At 34.0% G+C, this 13,963-nt stretch overlaps 1 long non-coding RNA gene across 1 annotated transcript in view; it reads left to right on the plus strand.

Annotated features, from left to right (window-relative positions):
- The first annotated feature begins 375 nt into the window (after positions 1 to 375).
- Positions 376 to 13,963, plus strand: part of LOC136848650 (uncharacterized) — a 374,840-nt gene continuing 361,252 nt past the window's right edge. Inside the window, exon 1 of the long non-coding RNA XR_010856080.1 lies at positions 376 to 442. This is a non-coding gene — a long non-coding RNA (uncharacterized lncRNA). The remainder of the gene's footprint in view (positions 443 to 13,963) is intronic.

Here is a 13,963-nt window from a genome sequence, read left to right on the forward strand (position 1 = left end):
GTAAACACTGGAATTATTTCGGCTGTGGTGTGATATCGACGTTGCAACTCTGGAATTCTTCACCCATGACATTTTGTTAATGATATTTTTCAGCTCAGGTGATGAAATAAAAATGCATAAGCAATCCACAATAAAAGAAAGATTAAATTTTATTGTGCCAGATATTGCTTGGTATAAATGCATTTTTTGTTATTAATTTTTGTGAATATGAACATGTCGGGGAAATCAGTTAAAGTAATTGCTGCCGAGTACTAATTCTGTCACTGTGGATTTAGATTTTACTTATTTCCGGTAAACTTTCCGTGTTGAAATATGTTTTCAATCCTTAGCAATTAAGATCTTAGTCTCATAGATTTTTACTCACTTATTTTTACAGGTACACTCGTTCCTACTTGAGGAAATTATGGCTTTTATCAAGTGTCAAGAGTCAGCCTGTGAAGTGGTAAGTACATGAATATAATCAGTAGCTTATCTCGTTTAAGTTGGTTATTTTATTTGTGCATTGGGTCCAGTTTATTATTGGTTAGTTCTGTGGTATTTGAGAGTTCGTCTAAAGCTGAAGTACGACGAATGAGAACACGTATTTAACTGACCAGCAAGCTGACCTTTAACCTTCGTAGACACAACGTACAGAAACTACTTTAATTTCACGTCAGTGATCATGGTCTAACAGAAATTTCCAAGTAACTGTTATCGTTCTGATTGAAATTGAAATTATTACGGTTAAACTGAAAATTTCTTTCGACTTGAAATTCGTGGAACACTTCGTAATTTATAATTATTAAAGATTGTTCCACCAACTATAAAATATTCCCTTTTATTCGTTTAATGGCTGTTGACTACATTAATATTCCGTTAATAATCTTGATTTAACAGAAATTTCCACGTAATTTATATACTGCATGTAACTGACTGTAATTAAAATGAATGTTTTAGACTGAAATTTTAGACCTAAAATTTATGGAACAATTCGTATTGCGTAATCATTAAAGATTCTTCTGCCGACTATAAAACATTCCGTTTTATCTGTTTAATGGTCATTGCAGTTCACACATGGGCAGTCATTCGGAATTCAGGGGGCAAATACCATCCGCCCACCCGGTGACTTATTATATATAAAGCTTTTAGACCCAATTTGTAGGAGGCTCATAAAAACGAGAAGTGCCAACGCTCGGTTCACTGAAAAAAATGGCTCCCGGTTTTATGGCTTTGCCAATCAGTTCCGCGCTTTAGGTACGAAGTGGAGAAAAAGACTCGATAGGTTCTCGTGTACCAGTGTATTTGTTTATTTGTTACCCGTTTGTTGTTTTTTTTTTATTTGTTTGCTTTTATACACCGCGATTCCCAGCTTCTTTTAATAGCTCTGGTGGTTTCTGTTATTCTTCAAATTTTCGTTCAAATTTTCATTCGCGTGAAGGAGCGAAGGTGGTGTTGTGTATTTACCCGTGTTTGTGTTGGTATGTTTGTCTGTTCTCAAGATTTATTAAAATAAGTTACTGGTGGGTTTCAGTGACTCTTTATAGAGGTCCAGGATTTACAGTATCGGGTATTAGATGAATCCAGATCTGAAAGCGGATTGATATTATTATTTTTGTCCTATGGTTTTAATTTAACTTAGTTGCGGCATTGGTCCTCTCTCTCTCTCTCTCTCTCTCTCTCTCTCTCTCTCTCTCTCTCTCTCTCTCTCTCTCTCTCTCTTATTAATAACTTCACTTACCGATAACACACGCACACACACACACACTCTCTTATCAATTTTTGCTTTGCTTAGCATTTGTTTAATAAACCAAACCATTCCATCTTTTCTCAGTAGAGCGTGAATTATCTACGCATTGCAGTTGTTTAGATTCCAGAGGTACTTGATTATTGATCCCTTTTATGAGTGAGTTTTTGGAAAGCAACTAAAAACCAACAATAAATCCTATATCAAAAACTAAAACCAAACAATAAACACTCGAACCCGGAAACGATTGGTGCCACTCCATTCCCGAAGTGGATAAAGTAAGCAATGAATAGAAGGTTCGGAGCGTAAAACTGAAGGGCATATTTCGCTTACACCAGCAGCTGCGTTTTCGGTTTTTTTTTTTCTTCTTTTTACCGGCATCGAATAAACTACAATTCCACGGTTCATGAAGATCACTCGACCCTTTGAGGGGCATTTCTCCTCAATTTTGGATACCTGGAAATCTGCAGTTACCCCTTTCAACTCGACTCTGTCAAAAGTAAAGTGAATAATAGCGATAAGTGAGATTTTCCAGGAAAAAAGTATGATAACGGTCAGATATGTCGACTTAATGCCTATTCAGTCGCGAAACGAAGATTCAAGTACTTTTTTTTGATAAATCAAAGAAATTGGTGCCATGGATAAAATTCAGCATAGATTGGAAATTTATCTATGTTCATTTCTATTTTGGCTGTTGCAATAAAGTAAAAAAAATAAGGTTTTCTCATCCATGTTTTTTTTCAGAGCATTAAGTGTATGTAGTCCTCCTTATGTCGATGTTGTAATTAGGAATACATACACGATATTAAAATAACATGTACTGTGTTAGAAAATAAACTTAAAACGTAAAAAAAAATTTTTTTTGTTAGTATAGCAACAGAGAAATATACAATACAAAAATCTGCTTTATTGCATATAGCAATCTTTTAAGAGATGTTCGCTATTAATTTTATAGCAGTGGTTCTTAACCTTTTTATTACCACGCCCCCTCTAAGAGTTGGTCCTTTCCTCCACGCCCCCCTTGCATCTATAAAATTCCCTCCCAGATTTAAAGGAAAATGAAAAAAAAAAGAAGGGTTGTTTTTATTCTTCTGGGAATGAATCAGTGAGATACTTGACACTGCTTCTTAGCGACTCTTGTTAAGAGAATAACAAATATAATTAGACAATTTTTAATTTTTCCCTAGGGTTCGCTCTTCCCTGTTTTAGAGCTTAGAGTTAATGTAACATTTAAGAACAATTATACAATATAAAAACAAAACTCTCCCGACACTACGAAAGGATTTGTAAATCAAACCCCACGCAAGTCATGTGGCAGTTATATCGGCGAAACTGGAAGATCATTGGAAATGAGAACAGAACAGTATAAAAAAAATGTATAAGCTATGCACAGAAGAGCATTAAAAATTTTGACATGTTAGTGAAAACAATCATGCCGTCCGTTGGACAGATGTTAAAAAGGTGGTTTGTTCTAATGATTTAATAGAAAGAAATATAACTGAATTCGGTTTTATAAAACAAAACTTCCTTAATAATCTGAATATCCGCCTAGGAATGTATAAACTTGGTCTGTTTATTTCAGAAGGAATATGTAAAATGTACAGATTTCAAGTTAGTTAGTTTGTCTGGTCTGAAAGCAAAAAATGTGAGCCCACCAGCGTGAGGAAAAACAGAATTTGTAAATGGAGCAGTAACCTCTGTCAGAAATGAGGTCCGAATTTCATTGTTTGTCAGGTGCAAATATTTTTTTCAGACTGTTATGTATGTTTGTATTGTTACCCTATCACATATAATGTAAATTTCTCCCAGTAATGAATCATGTCTCTAAACAAAGTTCGCTTGAAGATGCAAATGAAGACAGAAACGGGTCCATGTCCCTGTGGTAATGTAGCACACACGTATATGTATATATATATATATATATATATATATATATATATATATATATATATATATATATATATATATATATATATATATATATTACCAAATTAGTTCGTGCTCTGAACAAGTGAATTGAATAACTCATCAATAAGAAAAAATTGAGCAGGTCATCATTCAGCACTTTGTGACATAATTAGACGCAATACATATCTAAATAAAACTTATTGAGGATGCAGATAACTATCCATTCAGTTATGTTAATTATTATGGTAACTTTGAAATGTCGCGTGCATCACCATAAGGAGACAAAGGAAATAGGAATAGAGAAGAGAAGGGGGAAAGACCACATTAATCTCTTTCGGCGTAAAATAAACGTTGGGAAATGTGGTGGTGAATTATAATTCATTTCATTTTAATGAATAAAGCATGACTCTTTGAGTGGTGATTGGCCAGAAACTTCATTGGGCCACAAGAGACAATTTAAAAACTTTCATTTTTCACAGAGAATACATTTATAATTTATACTTTTGCGCGCTTATGAATTCCAGAAGGATACGCATGTATGAACAGAATGCATTGTTATGCCCCATATGATCCATTGCGTATGTACATATTTATGTAAGGAGGGGGAGGGGAGGGGAGGAGAAGAAAGAGCATGATTCAAAAAGTGTGGTTGCCATTGTTCGAGTTATTTATGGGGGGAATAATCGTCCGGCTGATTTCAGTTGCCTGTTCAGGGTTGGATTTTGCAATAAAATGCAGACGGTTTCTCCTATAAATAGTCGATGTGACTCTGTTCCGCGTAGATGATGTTGGTATTCTCCACCAGTTCTTGCGCCGTGGGTTTGCGTTATTGATGGTCAGTCAGCTAACATATTGCTGGTGAATGGCTCCATTATTACTGTGGGCCTGTAGATGTCTCTTCAGGGTCGTGGAAGTATGTCCAACGTACGTTTTTTCGGAGGACTGACAATTCCTCTCTGGCTCGGGCTGGTCATGTTCATTTCAAGAAAATCGGTCAAATTTGGTTTGCAGTAAATGCATACGTTAACCCGATGATCAAATAGTGGACAGCAATTTTCGTTCTAGGAATTTGTCATGTTTTACCCCTTAGCTCTGTTAAAGTTTGACTTCTTCACATGAATTAAGGCAAATGTGTACTTGCAAACGCAAGAACGAAAACCAAATGCTTGATTTCCTTCGTTGAGGAAAGATCATTTATGCCGTGGTCCCTACTTGGATTCTTGTGCCACACTTCAAGGTATCTCCCTCTTTTGTGAAATAAGCATTAACTGACATAATGTCTCAGCTCCTGGGCAGCTAAAAAAATCTTAGAAATGTATTGCTAATGTTAAGGATTTTATAACAGACGTGGAATGCACTGGCAATTTTATTCGTAATTAGGAATGAACAAGTCCTTATAATGGAACTAATAGCCTCGTTAAATGGTTCCAAACTATTCAAATTTCGCTGTTATACTTTCAACATTTTTGTAAAGGCCTGATCTCATCTTACTTCATGGCAATCTGTCTCCTTTGCGTTAGATATATGAAGTTAAAATTGTTAAATAATATTAGGTCAGTCCATTTACTTACTTAATAAGTATTTATGTACCATTATGTGCACAGCCTTGTAGTAATAAGGGGATATTATGGGAAATAAATGTCTGTTACTCCTAAAAGAGGGAGACAGTCTCACTTCTTACAAAACGGCTCATCACACCTTTGCACAGAACTCTTTACCTCTTATTGAAAGAACACCTCCCTCTTTTAGGAGAAAAACACGTTTATTTCCCTTAATATTCCCTTATTACTACAAGGCTGTGCATCTCTTGTGCATTGCAACATAGCACTTTGTATAGGGACGTTGCTGTAATATTGCAGGTCAGACCCCCTATTTATGCAAGATTTTTTGTGATAGTTTGGTCCCTTCTTAATTAATTACTTTCACATAATGGTACATAAAATACGTAATAGGTAAGTAAATGGACTGACCTAATATTATTTAACAATTTTAACTTCATACATCACTTTGCCTAAAAGAACGCTAGTGTCCAATTTCACCACCCGTCAGATAACCTTAAATCCCAAGATGAAATCATGATAGATGTTTATCTTCCTCACTCAATCTTCAGCCAGCGAAGCAGGAAGCCGAGTTCACGTCATCAAACAAATATTAAAAGACTTAATGAAGTCTACAGCTTTAATCTCGTTTAATAGTTTCGTTAATTTTCATCTGCTCTTTTCATTTTGTGGCGTATTTGTTTGTTTGTGTGTGTGTGTGTGTGTGTGTATGTGTGTGAGAGAGAGAGAGAGAGAGAAAGATTTCCTTTTACAAGGACTGGCTAATGCCAAAGTTCTTAGAACATCCATATAAAAATCAGCCCTTGTATCAACCCAAAGGAACTTTGAGTGATTGCAGACATCGTATCCTGTTTCTTCCCATCACATGTTCCACATCTTCCCAGGGTATATACCACATCTCTCTCTCTCTCTCTCTCTCTCTCTCTCTCTCTCTCTCTCTCTCTCTCTCTCTCTCTCTCTGTTTGAAGAAGCAAAGATATATAAAAATAAACAGATTAACTCTATTCCAAGTCCTGAAAGACTCCCGTTTTATTACAAAAGTGGCGTAATGTGTGCAGTGTGGAAATGGGATGATTAGCCTCGTAATGCAGGCACATGAAGCACTTAATGTTATGGAAATAGTATATTCAATGGGATCAGTCATTGAATCAGAATTATACTTAATAATTTTTTTTTCTTCAGGTAATTTATCAATCTCGTGAAATTATATTCGGGTTCTATTAGCATCAACGCTGCTGAATCACTTTAGACGGGTCTTCTTGCAAAACACAGCTTTCATTCGCCGTAATGGTTTTCATATTCAGATGCTTCAAATGAAATTGCTTCTTAATGCTTGCTGCAGCTGCTGAAGACGCAATAAGCCCATATTGGACAGAGGCGGGTAATGGCACAAACGTGTAAGTTCTCCAAGAGCGTCGGCAGTTATGTAATATGCAGGGCTCTTGCTTGATGATATTCGCTGGCGAGAGACGATGGCACCAAATTCCATTCAGGTTCCAAGGTGTTATTTTTCGCGATGGTGGGTAAGGAAATCCTGAGGTGATGCATGGTAAATACTTTTTCCTTATGCATCAATCAGATATTTAGTGTATATGTATATATATGTATATACAAATAGATATGTATATATAATTATATGTATATATATACTTATTTATTTATTTTTCTATTGGTATTGCTTGTCATTTTCGTTCATTATTAGATCTCATCTCTTCTTAAGTCTGGTTTTTCTCTTGACTATATATATATGTATATATATATATATATATATATATATATATATATATATATATATATATATATATATATATATATATATACACACACCTTTATGTGTGTACATACATACGTACTGGTATATATTATATGCGGAGATTTTTTCTTCAAAAAAAAAAACACACAAACGGAATTTGAACTCGACAAAACGGTTCCAAAGTAGTCTTTCCTACAAGGGCAAGATTAACCGAAAATATAGAAGCAAAACTGATGAATGAAATGGCGTGTTAGCTCATTCAAAAGGAACTATATGAAAGGAATTTGGTTTACGAAAGTGAATTTATATTTATATGCTCTTTCGTTACAATGTTGTCATAATAATTTCACAGAAAATCTGTGAGAAGGGACGACCATACAATACCTTTTATAATGATGATATTAGCCATAAATTCAATGAAACCATATAACTTGCTTTCTTACTGGTAGTGAATTCAACGAAATAATTGCCATAGGATACCAAGCAGGAAATATGAAAAAAGAAGACAAACAAAATTCCATTGAAAGGAAGAATAGGAATAAATAAAATAAAACTGAGAAAGAAGTCGAGGTATCAGAGGCTGGTCTATTCTTGGGAAATTCTCAGGGAATTTTGTAGCCTCCTGACAGAACTGGATACGTGTTGAGAAAAATATCGCCCGAGGCCAAAAAAAAAAAAATAGGTGACTATTTCCGCCTTTTGGGATTCAGAATACGTCCTATCTGACCTTTAGTGTGAGACTGGCAAAACCTCTCTCTCTCTCTCTCTCTCTCTCTCTCTCTCTCTCTCTCTCTCTCTCTCTCTCGTCTGCGATTATAGACTTTGCCCGTTGGTATATTTCATTTTCGCATATTTTAAGAGCTTTAGCATTATAATCTATTGTAATTATTAATAATGTTTGTTTCAGAAGGATTTCTTTCATTGGCCAAAATATATTTAGGGTATGAAGCTGCTCAGACTAACGTACAAACAGACACAACCCCACACACACACACATTATATATATATATATATATATATATATATATATATATATATATATATATATATATATATATATATATATATATATGTAATTCTAATAATACAATGCCCTCTTAACTTCTCGAATTCTTCGCGCTTTTTTTGGATATGCTTGTAACTATTGTGGCTATTAGAATTACATATATGTGTCTGGTAAAAGTGACCAGTAGATTCTACATATATATATATATATATATATATATATATATATATATATATATATAAAAAATATATATATATATATATATATATATATATATGTATATATACATATTACATGTGTGTATATATACAATCACATTATATATATATGTGTGTGTGTGTATGTGTGCTTGTTTGTATGTATGTATGTATGTAATTTTCGTATATATGTAACCTCGTAAACTTAGAAAATCATATAAGCAAAAGTGGTTTTTTGTTATGACTGTACTTAGGTCAGTTATTACAATTACATACGTATCTTGTAAAAAGTGACCAGTAGATTCTGTAAATGTATGCGTATATTTGTACATATATTATATGTGTGTGTGTGTGTGTGTGTGAAATCTTGTAGAATCAAAAGTAAACATACTGTTCATCACACTAAATGTAAATTGATTATTTTATGATTACATCATAGCAGTATTATTGGTTACCCCAGAGTCCTATATAACCAGAGCATTTGTTGATGACCTAATATGACCTTTACAAATATAATCGAGCCAGGATTCCAATTACAAATGGAGATTCCGTGTAACCCCGTTCATTTGAGATTTAAGCTCCTCCATATCTTTGGCGAGTTACGAGTCCATCGAATTGCAACTTTTGTGTAAAGCGGTCCATGTTTTTGGGGTCATGGCCCTTACGAGAGAGTGTAACCATAATTACTTTTATATATGAACCGTTGTAGAAATTGTGGTGTTCGGGCTGGAAGGGCAAATGGTTCGCTCTTCCGCTTTTGGTATTTCCTGGTCTGATTGGTCCTAAGTTTTATTTGCCTAAGATTTTTGTAATGTTTTACGATTTAAATTTGGCATTATAAATTTTCCCCATACACTTTTAGTATATATTTTTAGAGATAAATGATGTAGAAATTGTCCACATAAATTCAGGTATACATTTGGGATTTATAAATCGTGTATAACAGACATTTAAATACTAAAAGAATTTAGGAAAGGACCTCATTATTTTGTCAAGTTTGTTCTATAGTATTTTGTGCCTGGGTTTGGTAGCATTTATATCCAGTAAAAAACACCAGAAAGAACTTAGGTACGAGACACTTTAATAACCGATATTGTATGAATTGGTTGCTGTTAGCCCTACGCCTGTATCGCTCTGACTGTGACCACTGCAGTCGAGTTATTACCAGGTAAATCCTACGTTGCGTAGGTCGACATAAGCTTAGTTGGTTCTGTGGAAAGGTTTCTTACTAAAATTCTAGTCTCAGTCCTCTCGACAGTTATGTATATATATATATATATATATATATATATATATATATATATATATATATATATATATATATATATATATATACACATATATATTTATATATATATATATATTATATTACTTTCTCCTCCAGCATAGGAAGGCTGCTATCTTGCTGGCAGTCCCCTTACCCTAGGTCAGTATGACCTCTGACTTTAGCTGGCTAATTACCTTTACTTGAGAATGAAGGTTCATTTCTGGGTCAAGGACATAAAAAGCTGGGGACTTTTAATTATATCTTGACCAGACCTGCCCTTTTGGCAGTCTTTCAAGTTCCTTCCATCGAGTTGTTATTGAGTGGGAGTGCCGTAATATGGCGATGCTAAATATCATTACCAATGTCCTTGCGACTTCTCAAAGTGGAACCAGTTGCTCAATTGCTTTACCAACTACCAGACAGAAAACAGCCTATTTGGAAAGAGGCGGAATGATTTGCAAGAAGGGAGTGCTTGGATGGCAATCAACAAAGCTGTGAAAATAAAAAAGAAAAACGTCTTTTCTGTAGCAGGAGAGTGTTTGAGACTCAGACGACACGAGCCGTCTTTTGTCAAAACATTTCGTTCGAAACAAAAGTCTTGACAGTTTCGGAAAATTGCATTAGTTTATGCAGTATGCTCAGCGTAATTTGACTTCATTTGAACTGTGAAACGTCTCCTGACTTGATTAGTTTCTGCTGCATTTAAAATTTATTACATTTAATGCTGCAACAGAATGGTACTGTATGTTTTCAAATCTCAGTTCCTAAACTTTGTTAGTTGCTGTGTTAATTCTGTCATTTTCAAGAATATCATTGCAAAATTATTTATCATCAGTATGTACGCGTTTGTGAGTGCATGTATGGTTTCCCTTATACTTTCACACATATATGTGTGTGTATGTGTATGTACTGTATATATAGTGTATATATATGTATGTACATATATATATAATATATATATATATATATATATATATATATATATATATATATATATATATATTTATATATATATATATATATATATATATATATATATATATATATATATATATATATATATATATGTGTGTGTGTGTGTGTGTGTGTGTGTGTACATGTTCATACATACAAATCCATTTATGACTGTACACGTGCATATATTCCTTTTTTTTTTAGGAAATACACCTTATCTCTTTTAGGTAAGCGAATCTTGGTGCACGAAGTCTCTCCGAAATTGGGTTCTGTATTCCCAAAGCCCCTAATACCTATTTAATCAAAACTTTTTCAAGTTTAATCGAGGGAAGATCCCTTGTATCTTGATCGTTATTGAAGAACTTTGCTTTCACTTCCTTTTAGTTTTAAACTTCTCTGAGCTGAGAGGCCTCGGAGGTGAATATTTTGGAGGTCTTAGTCCATATTTTTGGGGGTTAGGGTGGGGAGGAGTTAACAACAGGGAAGCGTTGAGTTCGCCTGTTTTGTATTCTATACCCCTGAGGGAACTGAGGTCTTTGAGCTTCAGATCTCATATTTGTTTATATATATACTGTATATATATATATATATATATATATATATATATATATATATATATATATATATATATATATATATATATATATATTTATATATCTCAGGTTGAAGAGGTAAAGGCTTGTATGTCTCTCACAAGATCAAGTTTATTATGCCAACGTTTCACAGCACATGATGCATCTTCAAGGCTGGAAAATTACTGACAATAAATACTTAAAATGTCACTTATGCAACGGGAAAGACTTCTTTAAAAATTCTAAACATTTACAAATACAAAAATTAAAACAAGAACTTGAAAGGAACACCTACAAAGGCAAGAGCTAAAAAGTGACTAAAAAGACAGGGAGAAAATAAACAAACGAAAGAAACCTATAACGAACGTGGAGAGTAAACTAACAGGCAGTTATGCTATAAACAGTTGTATGGACGACGATTGGGTGTTTAGTGTTGGTACATTAGTTTTTATAAAAAGCGACTCCAACACCATCAACTCGTCGTCCTTACGGGCAGACCCAATAATTTTAAAATCATATATAACCAAGCGGGTACCACAAATCTTAGAATGGTTCCGAACATTGGATAGTTCGGGATTGGACAATGTGCAACCCGTCCTGAAGCTGACACCTTAGTGGGAGCAGAAACGGACCTTGAGAAGCCTCCTCGTACATCCATCGTAGATTCCCAGACTACATCTGGGACAGGTATATTTATAGATAATGTTGGATGTCAAGGAAGGGCTCAGTCTGTCCTTCACTGAAAAAAGAACGGATATTTAGAGGATTTCGTGGAATCAACTTCAGATTTACAGCCGGCAATTCATGATGAATTAAATTCATACATTTCTTTTTAAAACTTTTGTCATGAAGGAAAGGGAACTTAGCATAAATACATAATTTGGGAACGGTATATGTGGGAGTAGGTTGTTTCATTTTTGCGGTTAAGAGCTTATTAAGTACTCGATGGAAATAGTGTGATGGAAAACAACTGTTGCGGAAAAAATTAGCCAAGAACTCTACTTCTCTATGAAAGGCTGTCCAGCTGGAAGTCAGAGAATACGCCCTGTGGAGGAGGGTAGAGAGAGAATTCAACTTAAAATTGAAATTACATGAGCTATAAAAATTGGTGCCCAAACCTGTAAAAGTATTTTTCCTGTGAATGCTGGTTTTAAACCCATTATTTTCCCTGGTAATGCGTAAATCAAGAAATGATAAAGAGTTACGAGTTTCTAAAATGAAACAACCTATTCCCACATATACCGTTCCCAAATTATGTATTTATGCTAAGTTCCCTTTCCTTCATGACAAAAGTTTTAAAAAGAAATGTATGAATTTAATTCATCATGAATTGCCAACTGTAAATCTGAAGTTGATTCCACGAAATCCTCTAAATATACGTTCTTTTTTCAGAGTGAAGGACAGACTGAGCCCTTCCTTGACATCCAACATTATCTATAAATATACCTGTCCCAGATGTAGTCTGGGAATCTACATTGGATGTACGAGGAGGCTTCTCAAGGTCCGTTTCTGCTCCCACCAAGGTGTCAGCTTCAGGACGGGTTGCACATTGTCCAGTCCCGAACTATCCAATGTTCGGAACCATTCTAAGATTTGTGGTACCCGCTTGGTTATATATATGATTTTAAAATTATTGGATCTGCCCGTAAGGACGACGAGTTGATGGTGTTGGAGTCGCTTTTTATAAAAACTAATGTACCAACACTAAACACCCAATCGTCGTCCATACAACTGTTTATAGCATAACTGCCTGTTTGTTTACTCTCCACGTTCGTTATAGGTTTCTTTCGTTTGTTTATTTTCTCCCTGTCTTTTTAGTCACTTTTTATCTCTTGCCTTTGTAGGTGTTCCTTTCAAGTTCTTGTTTTAATTTTTGTATTTGTAAATGTTTTAAATTTTTAAAGAAGTCTTTCCCGTTGCATAAGTGACATTTTAAGTATTTATTGTCTGTAATTTTCCAGCCTTGAAGATGCATCATGTGATGTGAAACGTTGTCATAATAAACTTGATCTTGTGAGAGACATACATGCCTTTACCTCTTCAACCTGAGATGTTTGTCGGATCTGTTTTCCCTGCGATTCTGTTCCTCTCTCTCTCTCTCTCTCTCTCTCTCTCTCTCTCTCTCTCTCTCTCTCTCTCTCTCTCTCTCTCTCTCTCTCTCTCTCTATATATATATATATATATATATATATATATATATATATATATATATATATATTGTATATATATATATATGTGTGTGTGTGTACTGTATATATAATATATATACATATATGTGTGTGTATGTGTATACATACGAGTTTTTTTGACGCTAAATTATCTTGAATTTAATTTGAACTCAGCGCGAACTGAACTTACTATTAATGCATCAATAGTTCATAAATGTCCTAGGATTTTTTTTATTATGACTGCACTTTGTTAAATCAACATATCTTATGAAAATTTTTATGTATGTTGTATGATTTTTTACGAACATATATCAAGAAAATTGGAGAGTTACGTTACAATCATCATCAGTTGCTAATAAGGGAGGGGTGGATGGGGGAAATGATAATGTTAAGGCAAATATAAACATATAAATGAGAGGTCGATAAAATATAGTGCGTGCTTATGGCCACCATTCGTCATTTGATGTTTTTAGAATTCAACAAGCAGGAATTATATTACCATTTTATTTTGCCAGCACTGACTAATGCTTTCAGTATCACTAGGAAGTAATTTTTTTCTGTTATAATTGATATTTTTCTCTTAAATTTCTTATCTTTGTCGTTTCCTCTTTTCATATTGTTTGTTTGTAGTTTTATTTGTAAAGCTTTTTCAGGATGATCTTTTAGCACTCCTGCTAATCCTTTGCTTATTATTGTTTTTTTTTACTTTATTGCTAACTTATTTTTTTACTACTTATGAATGTTTAGGTTTATTTCGATGTATTTGTAATATCTGCCCATTTTTTTATTATTATATTTTAATAGTAATATTAACTGTATACCTGGTAATCTTTACCGTTTTATCTATGCATCGCAA

Source organism: Macrobrachium rosenbergii, chromosome 19 (assembly GCF_040412425.1).
Source record: "Macrobrachium rosenbergii isolate ZJJX-2024 chromosome 19, ASM4041242v1, whole genome shotgun sequence".
Taxonomy (NCBI): Eukaryota; Metazoa; Arthropoda; class Malacostraca; order Decapoda; family Palaemonidae; genus Macrobrachium; species Macrobrachium rosenbergii.